At 42.8% G+C, this 16,057-nt stretch overlaps 1 long non-coding RNA gene across 1 annotated transcript; it reads left to right on the plus strand.

Moving 5' to 3' along the window:
- Positions 1–729: 729 nt before the first annotated feature.
- Positions 730–14,917, plus strand: LOC123653049. The gene is made up of 3 exons (XR_006742691.1): positions 730–835; positions 13,500–13,506; positions 14,890–14,917. It is a non-coding gene; the product is annotated as an uncharacterized LOC123653049 (long non-coding RNA).
- The last annotated feature ends 1,140 nt before the right edge of the window (positions 14,918–16,057 follow it).

Raw genomic sequence — 16,057 nt, forward strand, 5'->3', positions numbered from 1 at the left:
CCCATGAATGGGCCAACAGCATCCACAACTCAACTACAGCATGAGAGGGTGCATAACCCATATCAAAAGAAACATTTACAGGGTACCTATCTCAGGTGATCTAGAAGATTGTGCCATTGAGACCCACATGGCAACTACATCAGAAAACCCTCATAAAAAAACTTAGGAAGTCATAGCAGATCTACCTAATATACAGAGCCAAACACAAAAAATGGCAGACAAACCGGGAAGACAAAGAAATAAGCCCCAAATGCAAGAATGGAGAAATCCCCAGGAAAAGAATTAAATGAAATGGAAGCAACCAAGTTACCAGATGCAAAGTTTAAAACGATGGTTATAAGCATGTTCGAAGACCTTAGAGGGACAATAGATGATCTCAATGAGAATTTAAATGAAGAGGCAGTGAGCAGTAAAAGGAACATAGAAACCATAAAAAGAACTAGTCAGAAAGGAAGAATAAATATCTGAAATATAGAATACACTAGAAGGCATCAACAGCAGGTTAGACGAATCAGAGGACTCAATCAGTGATTTAAAGGACAAGATAAGAGTAAGGATCCAAGCAGAGCACAAAAAGAAAATTAATTTTTTTTTAAATGAGGAAAGCCTAATGGACCTCTGGGCCAACATCAAGTTGAACAATATCTATATATTCAGGGGTTCCAGAAGGAGAAGAGAGTGAACAAAGGGTGAAGAACCCGTTTGAAGAAATAATGGCTGATAACTTCCCTAAGCCAAGGAAGAAAAAGTCACACAAGTTCAGGAAGCACAGCGTCCCTGTCAAGATTAAACCAAAGAGACCCACACTAAACACATCGTAATTAAAATGGCAAAGGTTAAAGATGAAGACAATTTTTTAAATAGCAAGAGAAAGAGAGTTACTACAAGGGAGCTTCCATAATGCTGTCAGCTGATTTCCCAACAGAAACACTTCAGGCCAGAAAGGATTGTCACGAAATGTTCAAAGTGATTGAAAGCAGGGACCTACAAACTAGAGTACTCTACCTAACAGACTATCATTGAAAATTGAATATGAAACAGAGCTTCCTAGAACAAAAAAAAAAAAAAAAAAAAAAAAAAAAAAAAAAGTAAAAGCTAAAAGAGTTCATTACCCCCAAACTATAATTGCAAGAGATGTTAAAGTACTTTCTTTAAGAAGAAAAAAATATCCTATATAACAAGGAGATAATAGGCAATTGACCCTGACATCCTTACAAGATTGCTGCCTATGACAAGGCTTACAAGGAGGTAGTGAGCAACAACCAAAAGACTGGACAGCAGGCTACCTGGGGTGACCAGGTGGGCAGGGGGTTAGTGAGGGATGACCAGGCTGGGTGGGTAGCAGTTGGGGGTGGCCAAGGCAGCAGGGGCCCAGCTGACGGCAATTAGGCTGTCATGGTGGCTGTGAGGAGTGGCAGAAAGGAGGAAGTTGGGGCAACCTGGCCAAAGCATGGTGCAGTTAGAGGTGACCAAATTATCAGGGGATGTAATTAGGGGCAATTAGACTGGCATGCAGAGGCAGTGAGGGGCTATTAGACCAGTAGGAGGGCAGTTAGAGGCAACCAGACAGGCAGGTAGGTGAGCATTTAGGAGTCCAGTGGTCTAGGATTGTGAGAGGGATGTCTGACTGCCGTTTTAGGCCCAATAAAACAGCAGTCAGACATCCCCTAAGGTAGGGGTGTCGAACTCAATCAGAGAAGGGGCCAAAATCTAAAATCCAGCCTAAATTGCAGGCCGAATGGTTTACTGAACAGTCATAAACTGTCATTGTGATGGAAATGCAGCGGAGTGCAGTGATGACAGCGCGGTGCGGGCCACATTGCAAGGCCTGGCGGGACGGATTTGGCCCGCGGGCCTTGTGTTTGACACATGTGGCCTAAGGGGTCCTGGATTGGAGAGAGTGCAGCCTCAGCTGAGGGAACCCCAGCCTGGGTTGCATATATTTCATGCACCAGGCCTCTAGTACAAATATATATAGAGAGGAACATAGGTATCCTATATAATAAATAGCTAATATGCAAATAGTCTGAATAGTGGAATAACTGGAACAATGGAACAACTGGTCGCTATGATGTGTCCTGACCACCAGGGGGTGTGCACAGAACATGACAGAAATTGGCCACGGTGGGATGGTGGAGCAGGTGAGTGGGTGCTCCAGACCAAGGCGGGGTGCCAGTCATTGTCATGGGGATAAGTCTCTGGTGGTTACTAAAAATTCTTCCTGTGCACCATGGTCCTGCCTTGTGCTCATATCTGCTGTCAATATCTGGCACCAACCCCAATCTCCCCTCATGGCTTTTCCACCTCCCCCTGCTCCTAAGGGGCAAATTGGGCCAGCAGCTGCCTCTTGCACCTACTGATGGCACCTAGCGATGGGGACTGGCACTGGGTGCCAGCAGTGAATGTGAGTGGAGGCTCCAGCACTGGCTAAGTTTAGGAGTAGCAGCTCTGGTGTCATCAGCAGGTGCAAGTGGAGCTGGCACTGTCATTGTGGCAGAGTTAAGTGGGGCTGCTGGAAGAGAGGGGACTTGTGTCTGTGGCAGGAGGGGCCAGGTGGGGGCACAGAGGATGGGCTGAGACCCACCTCTGTGCCCACCACATGCTCATGGCCCATAGCTCCTTTCAAGGTGCACAAATTTGTGCATTGGGCCCCTATTAAATAATAAAATGGCAATAAATAAATATCTATCAAAAGCTTTTAAGTGTTAATGAATTAAATGCTGCAATCAAAAGACATAGGATAGAGCTAAACCAAGATGGTGGCACATGGTATATACCTGTACCTGCTGCCTCTCTCAATCACATCAAAACTATAACTAAAAGACAAAACAACTATCATCCAGAACTATGGGAAAGCTGGCTGAGTAGAAGTTCTACAACTAGAAGGAAAGAGAAAAGCACATTGAGACTGGGTAGGAGGTGCAGAGGCTCCGAATAGCAGAGGTACGGAGGGAGGTGTGCGAATCGGGCTGGTAACTGGGTGCACTGTGTTTTTCAATTGGAAGGGAGATACAAGCTCCCAACCGCTCTGAACTCCAGTTTCAGATGAAACTCTGGGGACCCAGATTCCTATAGGGAGAAACTGCAATGTCTGGCATTGGGTCAGAAACTGAGGGTGGCTTTTGGTCTCTGAGTTTGTTCACATTCTTATTCATGATAATAACCAGTGATGCAGAAATATCTAGGGAACTAAGCAAGAGGGAAACTGGAAATTTCTGAGTGTCTACCATTTATCAGGGTGATAGGATACATATGTGCATATTCTCATTTAAACATCACAACCATCATAAAAGACACCATAAAATATAGATAGAATTGTCATTGTTTTACAGATAAAAATCATCAAGGCTCAGGAAGGCTAAGGAACTTGCCTGAGCCTCGTTTTCTTATGCTTCCTTGGGAATGCGAAGGCAGACTGAATATTGATGGGCAGAGTTCACATGGGGTATGATTAGCTTTATGACATTACATTGAGTCTCCACACATACTGAGTGTTCAGCATTCCTCTGGGAAATAGCAGAGAGGAGGCCAATCAGCAAGCACCTCTCTGCCTGGATGAGGGAAATGTACTCATTTATAATTCTGTCTTTTAAGACACCAGTATTGCTGCTTAGGACCTCATCTAGCCTTGTTCTCTTTTTCATCACATTTTCTTGCAGGAGACATTTTCCCCCCTGCCAGCCCTAGCCCAGATCCTATCTTTTAAAACCCCATTCAATGGTTTCTTCCATATTCTTTTTTGAGTGGTCTCTTAAATTTACCTTTGATTAGGGTCAGAAGGTCATTCCTTATTGTTATATCTTTATATTGGATTAACTACACCACCAGTTCCTTTCTTCACCAGCTCCTTGAATTAATTACAAAGGGGGAATTCTCACATTTTAGAGTCAGAGAAACCAAGACACAGTATCAGACATGACCTTGTTAGGTCTCAGTTGTGAATGATCAAGGAAATGAAAAATCCTGAGTTAACTTCCTGTGGGAGCACTCCTTCATCTTTACTGCCTGGGTAAGAATCAAAACAGGTTACCACCTGTATTGGCCAGCATGTAATTAATTAGAATGAACTATGGCTTAGACTTGGAGCAGGATTCCTAATCCCCTTGCTCAGCCCAGCCTTAACCCTTTAGTTGCTGGATCATGGGAAGTGTAATGCAAGCCAAGAAGGTTTGGACCAGCCAGCAAGGTTAGTAGGCATCTTAGAACAGTAGCTACTAAACAAACAGTATGATAGAATTCCAAGGACTTCACAACTGGAAGAGTCTCATTGAGAAAAGCCTGCCTTAATGGCTATACATGCTGTCTAGGTATGTTTATGGTCAGAAATATTGCCTGAGTGTGTTTACAGTCAGAAGGTAAGCAGGTTAATAATTTTCTCTTTAAAAAAGCTTCAAAGACATGAACTATTTTTAAAGAGTATTCATTGTTCCATTATGTACATTCTTTTCTCATTCCAAAGAAAAAGGATTATAAGTTGAGGACAGGGTCACCAAGCTTAAAAGTACACTCCCCAGGCTTAATTGCAGCCAGCTGTGGTCATGTGATTAAGCTATTGCCAATAGGATGCAGCTAGAAGATATTTGAAGAACCTTCTGTTCAAACTTTAAAAAGGAGAGAGGATATCCTCTTCCTACTTTCTTTATCCTGCTATTTGCTTCTTAAACATTGTGGAGAGCCATTCTGAGCTATGTGGACAAGAGAAATATCCTAAAATTGGTTGAGCCACAGGATAGAATGAGTCTGGATCCCTTGACAACCTCATGCAGCAGAGTTGCCATGCAGCCATGAAGCCTGGACTATGTCCAGACTGTAATATGAAGAGAAATAAACTTTGATTTGTTGAATATATTATCAATTTGGGTCTCTCTTACAAATAGCCTAAACAATACAAAAAATATGAATGTATTGTGGGTTTCTCTCTTTGCTACTCTTTTGATTCACCTGAGCCAAATGTGTGTGTGTGTGTGTGTGTGTGTGTGTGTGTGTGTGTGTGTGTGTGTTTCTTTCTAACTTTCAAGTTGAGAGGTGATGCTAGAAAGCCACAGGTGCTAAGATCTGATATTGATTTTAAGTCTATTGTACCCTCCTATTGAGTGATGATCAGAAGACAATTTCTTTTCCACTCAATATCACTTCTGAGGTGTACATTAGGCAATCTTTGAGGTTATGTTGATCATTTCCTATGTACCTTTTTTGGATTAATAAATTGATATTAATGTACCACCACTGGAAATGAAATGGAATTGACCTTAACCTTACTTTCTATAGTCTATGGTTCAAGCAGGGACATATTCTCTTTGAATTTTAATATTCCAATTAGAATAAGGTAATACAAAACAACATGTGGAAAAGTGGGAGAGGAAGAGGCACCTCTGCAGCCAGCCAGGTCAAATTAGCCTTTGCAGTCAGTCACTGGGGAGAAAATAATATTGTAATGGAATGTCTATTTGACCAAATTGGGAGTAGAATTAGTAAATCTCTACATCAAATAGTAGCCTGATACCTGTTAGACTTAATACGTACTTTGCTGAAGAGAAGGTACTTGGTCCCTATACCAATCTATCCTAGGTCATAATTAACAAAAGTGAAAAAAAAATGAGATGGTAAAATAACATAGAGCAAGATATTTTATGTCTGGTTGTAGAATTTAAGCTGTAGTACCAGAACTGTTTATCAAGAGTTTATTCTAAGGCCTGGCTAGTATGGCTAAATGGTTAGGCATTGATCTATGAACCAGGAAGACATGGTTCAATTCCTGGTCAGAATACATGCTAGGGTTTTGGGCTCCACCTTGGGTGGGGGATGTGCAGGAGGCAGCTGATCAATAATTCTCTCTCATCAATGATGTTTTTATCTCCCTCTCCCTTCTCTGAAATCAGTAATAGTATTTTTTTAAGTTGATTGTAAGATTTCAGTCAAGAATTATGATTTAATTAGCTAAATCTAAAAAATCATAGGGCAATAACCTGGCCTGTAAGAAGCCACAGCAATTGTTTCCCAATCTCCTTAACATTTATGTAATCTTATTTAAAGCTCACAACAACCCTGTGAGATAAATACAACTATACCCATCTCATATATAATGACCTTAAGGCCTAAAATAGTTAACCTCAAAATTACCCCCAGCTAATACTGGGAAAAAGTGAAGACTTGAACCCAAGTCTGCATTCCGTATAAACATAAGCTGAAAATTAAGTTCTACATTAGAAGTTAATTTGTGAAGAGCATGTGAAGAGGGAAGTTCTCCCTGAATAGGCTATTTTACCTCTTGAGTCCTAAACTTTGAGTCAAACCATTCACTAGAGACCTGTTTTCCCCAAAATACCCAACTTCTTATGAGTCTTGGGATCTGAATGACAGGTATCAAGGACAATATTTTAGCTTTAGTGGGGGTGCTTATCTTACATGTACGTAAAAAAAATCCAGCAGCATGGGGAAATCAGGGAAAGCCAAGTGCCTGAAGAATCTACAAATTACATCAATAGCTAGCCTAGAAAGTTAAATGACTGTAACTCCAGATATTTGGAGCTCATTTTGGGGAGACAGATACCTGATTAATAGAAAAATTTATTCCAGAAAACAGTTTTACTTCTAGGCATAGGGATTGCTTATGTGGTTACCAGAAAGTGCTCTTCTACCTTCAGGGTAATGTACTGAGTCTTTAACAATATTTTCAGCACTTCTCTTTAATTCCCTACACACTAATCTGAAAGTAAAGGTAGAAAAACCCAGTGTTAACATGAACTCCAGACATAAGAAGACAAAGAGGGAAAAGCCTGTCAGGTTTTGTTTTGTTTTGTTTGTGTTTGTTTGTTTGTAAGGTTTAAGGCAAGAACTTCTGCCCATCCAAGATGGAATCAGGTCATACTGTATGCTTCATTAGTGATTTGGGGACTTTTGGTTCAAGGTGAATGGACTAGGCCTCTTTCCTCTGAGACCTGATAAGAAAAATTTTTTGTTTGGGTACTTAGTTCACCCTAGTGATTTAACAACAAATAACAGTGAAGGAAAAGTTCCCTGAGGGAGGCAAGATAGAGTTTGCAAAAATAGTCAGAGTTTATAAAACAAGTCTCTGGGGTAACAACTCCTGTGCATATTCACCCTCAAACACACATGCCAAGCCAAAGTCTAGTGAAGAATACACAGTGTTTGCAGATCAGTACCACAGAATTACTACACCATGGAGAACATTATAAACACCAACAATCAAATTAAGCAAAATTTTTATTCATTCATTAATTAAACATTTGAGTGAAATTCCAGTTGTTCTGTAACTATAATATATAATAAATCAGAATTTCTTTTTCCAGTGAGTCCACTACCATATAACCCTACCTATGATCAACTTTCCCTAACGTGGTTGCTAGGTAGTTAGAATTCACTGAAAGTCTCAGATTGACTATTTGTTGATTTACCTGGCATATCTACTAAGATGCTGTTGACTGTGACTATCAGAAAACCTTTGCTCCTTTCTTAATCAGGTAGTTTTGTTTTGTATTGTTGAGTTGTACTTGATGACATTTGAGATCGGAATATTATCATCTGGAATCTAGGTGAGCCCAATATAATCACACGAGTCCTTATGATAGGGAGGCAGCAGGGTCAGAGTCAGAGAAAGAGATGTTACGATGGAAGTAAAGGTCAGAATATTATGGGGCCATAAGCCAAGAAATATGAAAACCTCCAAAAGCTAAAAAAGGCAAGGAATAAAATTTCCCCTAGATTTTCCTAAAGGAATGAAATTTTGCCAAGACTTTGATTTTAATTCTCTAAGACCCATTTCAGAATTCTCATTTCTAGAACTAGAAGATAATGAATTTGTGTTGTTTTAAGCTGCTAAGTTTATGGTAATTTTTTATAGCGGTAATAGGAAAATAATACACTATCTTATTGTTTAAGTTAGAGCAGGCTTCAGGGTTTATTGATTTAACACTTTTAAAGTGTCATCAAGTACAACTCAACAATTAAAAAAACAAACCACCTGATTTAAAAAGGGGCTAAGGATGTGAATAGGCATTTATCTAAAGAAGATATATAAGATTTTCTTTATATATTTAGATGTTCTTATGTTGGGTGCATATATGTTTACATAGGTTATATCCTCTTGTTGGATCAATCATTTTAGTATTCTGTAATGTCTTTTGCTTTGTCTCTTGTTATATATATATTGTTTGATAAAAGTAGTGCTATCTTAGCTTATTTTTATTTTCATTTTTATGGAATATGTTTCCCCTTTCCTTCAATTTCAGTCTTTGTGTATCTTCTGTTCTGAGATGAATCTTTTGTATACATATGTGATCATGTTTTCTTATCCATTCAGATAACCTATGTATTTTGATCACAGCATTTAATCCATTCACACTTGCCCAGTGCACGAAATTCATGCATTGGAGCGGGGGGATGTTCCTCGGCTTAGCCTACACCCTCTCCAATCAGGGACCCTCGAGGATTGTCCAACAGCCCATTTAGGTCCAATCCTTCTCACAATCCAAGACTGCTGGCTCCCAACCACTCGCCTGCCTACCTTCTTGATTGCCCCTAGCCACTTCTTCCTGCTAGCCTGATTATCCCTAACCACTCCCCTACCAACCTGATTGATGCCTAACTGCTCCCCTGCCAGCTGTTTGCCCCCAATTTCCCTCCTCTGCCAACCTGGTCACCCCTTAACTGCCCTCCCCTTTAGGCTTGGTCCGCACCTCAACTACTCATCCTGGCAGGCCTGGTACCCCCTAACTGCGCTCCACTACATGCCTTGGTCCCCCCCAAACTGCCCTTCCCTGCAAGCCCAGTCAACCCCAACATCCCACCTCTGCTGACCAGATCACCCCTAACTGCCCTCCCCTGCAGGCTTGATCACCCCCAACTGCACTTCCTTGCAGGCCTGGTCCCTCCCAACTACTCTCCCCTGCTGGTCATCTTGTGGTGGCCATCTTGTGTCCACATGGGGGCAGGGTCTTTAACTACATGGGGACAACCATTTTGTGAGTTGGAGTGATAGTCAATCTGCATATTACTCTTTTATTAGATAGGATAGAGGCCTGGTGGATGGGTGGGGGCCAGCTGCTTGGCACTGAAGGGTGTCCCGGATCGATCAGCGTGGGGATTCCATTGGGCTGTGGGGCAGTCTGAGCAAGGGGCCTGTGGTGGTTTGCAGGCTGGCCAAGTCCCCCTGTGAACCAAGCATAGGCTGGAAGCAGGTATCTGGGATTCATGTATCTTCTAAATAATTGAGTGGAGCCAAGTCACCTGCTTGGTCCATGATGGCAGCCATTTCTGCTATGATTTATGTTTCTTCTATAATTGAAATTTGTAGGTTTAAGCAGAGGCCTGGGCCAGCCAGGGAGTGGGGAATGCTTGGTTTCCTCCATCACTGGGGGCTACCCAAGCCTCCAGATTTTTTCCAGCTCCATGGCTGCCTCCATTTCTGTTTGGATTTATGTATTTTCTATAAGTGAATCTTTCTACCCTTGAGTAGAGGCCTAGGCTGGCAATGGCAAGCAGAAAACTTGGCTTCCTGAATTGCCAGGGAAACCCAAGCCTCCCTCCTTCTCTCTGTGGCTGCAGCCATCTTGGTGGGGGTTATTTCTATATTCGCCCTCATTGGCTGGTGGGCATGGCCGGTGGGAGTAGAAGAGGTATGGTCAATTTGCATATTACCCTTTTAATAAATAGGATTGCCATTTTACTTGCACCTATGTTCCTCTCTCTCTCTCTCTCTCTCTCTCTCTCTCTCTCTCTCTCTCTCTCTCTTCTCTCTCTCTCTCTCTCTCTCTCTCTCTCTCTCTCTCTCTCTCTCTCTATATATATATATATATATATATATATATATATATATATTATTATTATTTTTTTCATCCTTCTTAAAGACAGTCCTTTAACATCTCTTGCAATTATAGTTTGGGGGTAATGAACTCCTTTAGCTTTTACTTTTTTTATTTTGTTCTAGGAAGCTCTGTTTCATATTCAATTTTCAATGATAGTCTGTTAGGTAGAGTACTCTAGTTTGTAGGTCCCTGCTTTCAATCACTTTGAACATTTCGTGACAATCCTTTCTGGCCTGAAGTGTTTCTGTTGGGAAATCAGCTGACAGCATTATGGAAGCTCCCTTGTAGTAACTCTCTTTCTCTTGCTATTTAAAAAATTGTCTTCATCTTTAACCTTTGCCATTTTAATTACGATGTGTTTAGTGTGGGTCTCTTTGGTTTAATCTTGACAGGGACGCTGTGCTTCCTGAACTTGTGTGACTTTTTCTTCCTTGGCTTAGGGAAGTTATCAGCCATTATTTCTTCAAACGGGTTCTTCACCCTTTGTTCACTCTCTTCTCCTTCTGGAACCCCTGAATATATAGATATTGTTCAACTTGATGTTGGCCCAGAGGTCCATTAGGCTTTCCTCATTTAAAAAAAATTAATTTTCTTTTTGTGCTCTGCTTGGATCCTTACTCTTATCTTGTCCTTTAAATCACTGATTGAGTCCTCTGATTCGTCTAACCTGCTGTTGATGCCTTCTAGTGTATTCTATATTTCAGATATTTATTCTTCCTTTCTGACTAGTTCTTTTTATGGTTTCTATGTTCCTTTTACTGCTCACTGCCTCTTCATTTAAATTCTCATTGAGATCATCTATTGTCCCTCTAAGGTCTTCGAACATGCTTATAACCATCGTTTTAAACTTTGCATCTGGTAACTTGGTTGCTTCCATTTCATTTAATTCTTTCCTGGGGATTTCTCCATTCTTGCATTTGGGGCTTATTTCTTTGTCTTCCCGGTTTGTCTGCCATTTTTTGTGTTTGGCTCTGTATATTAGGTAGATCTGCTATGACTTCCTAAGTTTTTTTATGAGGGTTTTCTGATGTAGTTGCCATGTGGGTCTCAATGGCACAATCTTCTAGATCACCTGAGATAGGTACCCTGTAAATGTTTCTTTTGATATGGGTTATGCACCCTCTCATGCTGTAGTTGAGTTGTGGATGCTGTTGGCCCATTCATGGGTTGAGTTGCCCTCAGGTTGTCTGACTATAAGAATCGACCTAATTCACTGTATATTAGTGCCTGTTCAGCCACTGCCCCTTGAGGCATAGTTGTTCCCCGCCTGGTTTGGAGCCTTCTAGAACCTTGGGCTGTGCCATTTGTATGGGTTAGCTGGGTTGAACTCTAGTGAGGTTTGAAACTCACCACTGATTGTGCTTGTTTTGTGCCCACTCGTAGGGGGTTCCCATGTAGGCCTGTGTAAGACATTGTGTGTAACCAAGCTTGGGCTACTTGTTTGGAGCTATCATGCTATTCACTGATTGTGGTTGTGTCTACTAGGCCTGAGTGTGTGTGTGGGGGGGAGGGGAGTGGGCTGGGGGGGAGGCCAAGCTGTGTAAATGGTCATCTTCCTGCTGCTCTGAGCTGGGGGCAGATCAATAAAATGTCCAAGGCTCTATGAGGTTAGCATCCACCTGTTGGCTACTCTACCACCTCCTGAGGTTGCCTGGATTTCCTGCATAGCCTTTTGAAGAAAGACTGTAGAGTGGGCCCAAGCTGGCCACACCCCTCTGTCCCTTCCATATGGCACCAGCTCAGTAGGGTGGGGCCACTGGGTTTAAAGGACAAGGTCTTGGGGGGCAGCATGATGAAGTACTCAATGAGGAGAATGTGACCCCTACTCCAGAGCCATACCACTTAGTCTATGCTAGAGTCTCCAACCCCAGCTCCTCCAGGAGGATCTCCTCACCAGAGCAGGTTGGGTGCATCTAGCTTGCCCCACTGCAAGAGCAAGGTCAGCAGGACAGGGCCACCAAGACTTGGGAAAACAGATAAAGAAAGTCTCTCGTTGCAGACGGCACTGTCCAAGCATGTGGAAGAAGAGCAAGCTCTTGAGTGGGATTCCCTTCCTTCCATGAAATTGAAATCAGCAGCATGGGGCTAACAGGACTTTGGATAACAAATCAAGATAGTCTCCCATTGGTGGTAGAGCTGGTCAAGCCCTCAGTAGTGGAGCAAGCTCAATGCCTCCCATTAGATTCTTAGCAGTGCTGTCTCGAGCCGTGGACTGCCTCCAAAGGTCCCAGGTGTGAGCAGTGTTCCCTTTTTCCCACTGAGCTGAGCTCAGCTGGATAGGGCCACCAGGACTTGGTAAAACATATCAAGACAGCCTTACACTGGGGGTCGTACTGACCAAGCCAGCAACTGGAGGGGGAAAGAACGGGCCCCATTCCAAAGCCTCACAGCTCAATGTCTGTCTGAGCGTCTGCCTATAGTTTTTCCAGGGAAAGAGCACACCAAAGCTCCCTGAGTGCAGACAACAATCCTTTCTGCTGGACTCAAGTTTTGGGGGGTACTGTCACCTGTATTTGAAGGGTTGGATTAATGCACTTCTAGCACTGGTGCTGTAAGAATAGCAATGCCCAACCTTGGAAAAATGATGCCTGAGGGGAGTGTGCGATGCTGACTCAGGACTGGGACCTCAGTAGCTGCTCCTCCAGATCTCTCTCTGAGACCATGCCGTCAAGATCTTCTCTGTATTACTCCCATATGCCCTGAGTCACCATCCCTCTACCTGAGCCCCAGGTGAGTGCCCGAGAGCAAGCTTCTATGTGTTGGCTCTTTTAAGAGAGCATTTGGGACTCAAGCAGACTCTCTCCAGATGCTACACAAACTCCACTTCCTGGCCCTGGTGCTCTGGGTTGTGGGTCCTGGTGTGGGCTTAAGACCCCATGGTTCTCAGTGGGGACTTTTGCAGCTGAGATACCCCTCCAGTTTCTGCAGGGGCCAGCCCTCCCTGTGTCTCTGCCCTTCTTACCGGCCTCTATGATGCTTCTTCTATAAATGCTTTAATAAAATACTCCTGTTCAGCTGTCCTTCAGTTGGTCATTCTGCTTGACTCAATCTGTTTTGGTGTAGGGAGAAAGTGAGTGTAGCTTACACCTACTCTACGGCTATCTTGAAGAAAACAAAACTCCTCTTTATATTCACTCTATTCCCATCAAACCAGAACCTGCCCTGGATTCTACTACTTTTATCTACACTTTTTGCTTTTTCCTTGTCAAGGGCCAACTCAAATGCGATTTCCTCAACAAATCCCTTCACCTACACTCAAAGACAATCCAAAAGTTCTCCCCTGAGATAAACCAAGATGGTGGCATAGGTAAGCACCTAAACTGCTGCCTCGCACAACAATTTCAAAACTACAACTAAAAGACAAAATGGACATCATTCAGAACCACAGGAAAGCTGGCTGAGTGGAAATTCCACAAGTAGAAGGAAAGAGAAAAGCTCACAAGGAATCAGAGGAACTGCAAAGGGCTGAGGTACTGATACACTTGAGCAAAGAGGAAGGGTGACTGAATGCCTGGCTGGCTTTCTCTGGCGGGAGGGAGAAGGAGGCTCCCAACTGCACTGAACCCAAGTTCCGACTGCGCTGAACCCCAGTTCTGGGCGAAACCTCGTGAACCCAAGCTCATACGGGGGAGTCTGGACTGTCAGGCAGAGAGAAAGGCAAATGGAGACTCAGAGGCTCAGGGTAGCCACGGCAGGCAGGGGTCTGGAGGTGTACGCATACGAGTATGCGCAGAGAAGACTAACTGTGGAGGTTGCTGCTGGATTTCCCTAGGGGAAGGGATTTGGAAGCTCCTGACTGCACTGAACCCCAGTTCCGAATGCACTGAACCTCAGTTCCGGGTGAGCCCCCGGGGACCCACGCTCTTACAGGGGAATCTGGATTGTCAGGTGGAAACGCAGGGGAGCCGAGAAAGGCGGAGGTCTGGAGGCAAGAGCATTCAGAGAGGACTGACTGTTGGCTGTGCTGCTGGCTGGAGGGAACCTGAAGCTCCCAACTGCTCTGAACTCCAGGGGCGGGCGAGAATCTGGTAATCCAGATTCATTGGGGGAGAAACTGGACTGCCTGGCAGCGGGGGAAACTCAAGGGCAGCTTTCTCTCAGAGGTGTTTGCAGCGATTACTGAGGGACACTGAGACCCAGGGGCTTTGAGCAGGGCTGACGGAAAGACAAGACTGTCTGCTCAGCCCTGAGACTCCGCCCCATCCAAGCAGAGCACAGTGGCTTTTGCAATTTTGCAATTCTGGTCCCGTAAGGCTGTCTCCAGCACAGAAGATCTCCCAGGGTAGACACAGTTGATACTCACAACCAATTGGCCTGGAGGTCAATTTTTCCCAGTGACACCAACAACAATCAAGACTTAACTACCTTAACTACAACAAGACTGTACACACAGTCCACAAAGTGGTGCACCAAGAGTGTCTACCTCAGGTAACTGGGGAGTTCGACCCACTGGGACATATAGAACATCTAGCACACAAAGCTACCCTACCGACTCAGGGAAGCAGCAAAAATGCGGAGACAAAGAAACATCACAAATTAAAGAAGTGGAGGAAAACAAATGACTGGATATAAAATTCAAAACCACGATTATAAGGTTTTCCAATAATTTCCCAGAAAAGGCCGATATATTTAGCAAGACCCTCGAGGATATGAAAAAGGACCAACTAGGAATTAAACATACACTGACTGAAATAAAAAAATATTATACAGAGACCCAACAGCAGACTAGAGGAATGCAAGAATCAAGTCAAATATACGAAATACAAAGAAGCAAAAGACACCCAACCAGAAAATAAAAAATAAAAAAGAATGCAAAAATTTGAAGATAGTGTAAGAAGCCTCTGGGACAAGTTCAAGCATACCAACATCCAAATTATGGGGGTGCCAGAAGAGGAGAGAGAGCAAGATACTGAAAACCTATTTGAAGAAATAATGACCGAAAACTTCCCCCACCTGGTGAAAGAAATAGACTTACAAGTCCAGGAAGCGCACAGAACCCCAAACAAAAGGAATCCAAAGAGGACCACACCAAGACACATCATAATTAAAATGCCAAGAGCAAAAGACAAAGAGGGAATATTAAAAGCAGCAAGAGAAAAACAGTTAGTTACCTACAAGGGAACACCCATATGATTGTCAGCTGATTTCTCAAACAGAAACTATGCAGGCCAGAGGGGAGTGGCAGGAAATATTCAAAGTGATGAATACCAAGAACCTACAGCCAAGATTACTCTACCCAGCAAAGTTATCATTCAGAATTGAAGGTCAGATAAAGAGCTTCACAGACAATAAAAAGCTAAAGGAGTTCATCACCACCAAACCAGTATTGTATGAAATGCTGAAAGGTATTTTTTAAGGAGAGGAAGAAGAAAAAAGTAAAGATAAAAATTATGAACAACAAATACATATCTATCAACAACTGAACCTAAAAATCAAGTGAATTAAAAATCTGAGGAACATAATAAACTGGTGGATATAATAGAATCAGGGGCATAGAAAGGGAGTGGGCTGGTAATTCTCAGGGGGAAATAGGAATGGGGGTGTAGGAAGAGACTGGACAAAAATCGCACACCTGGATGAGGACAGTGGGGGCGAGGTAAAGGCAGAAGGTGGAGTGGGAACCGAGTGGAGGGGAACTATGGGGGCTGGGGGGGAGGAGAAACAATTGTAATAATCTGAACAATAAAGATTTATAATTTTTTTAAAAGTTCTCCCCCTTTTCTGAATTATCACAACACTAGGTGTAGCCTGTATATAGTAATTAGAGTTGTGTGTGTGTGTGTGTGTGTGTGTGTGTGTGTGTGTGTGTGTTATAACCTAACTAAAACTTTACATCCTTGAGGACAGGTACCCAAACTTCTTATCCTCAGTCCTACCTATCAAGTTGAGGTGCTCATGGTAGGGATTCAGTTGTGTAAGGAATGAATCTTTAGTGAAAATTAAGAATGAAGGTTTGAGAAGAGGTAAGTCAAAGAACTTATGTACTTATATGCATGGCCCACGGACACAGGCAATAGGGTAGTGAAGACCTGGAGGGTGGGTAGGGTCTGAGAAGAAGGGGTAAAAGGGTGGGTGAAGTGGAAGATATCTGTGATACTATAAGATTATATTTTTTAATATATTTAATAAAATACTATCAAAATATATTTTATAATATTTTAATAAATTTATTTATTTATTTATTTATATTTAAAAAGAATGAAAGGTAAAGCAAGGGTGATGAGGAGTTTTTA

The sequence above is a fragment of the Pipistrellus kuhlii genome, unplaced genomic scaffold (genome assembly GCF_014108245.1).
Source record: "Pipistrellus kuhlii isolate mPipKuh1 unplaced genomic scaffold, mPipKuh1.p scaffold_m20_p_29, whole genome shotgun sequence".
NCBI classification, from domain to species: Eukaryota; Metazoa; Chordata; class Mammalia; order Chiroptera; family Vespertilionidae; genus Pipistrellus; species Pipistrellus kuhlii.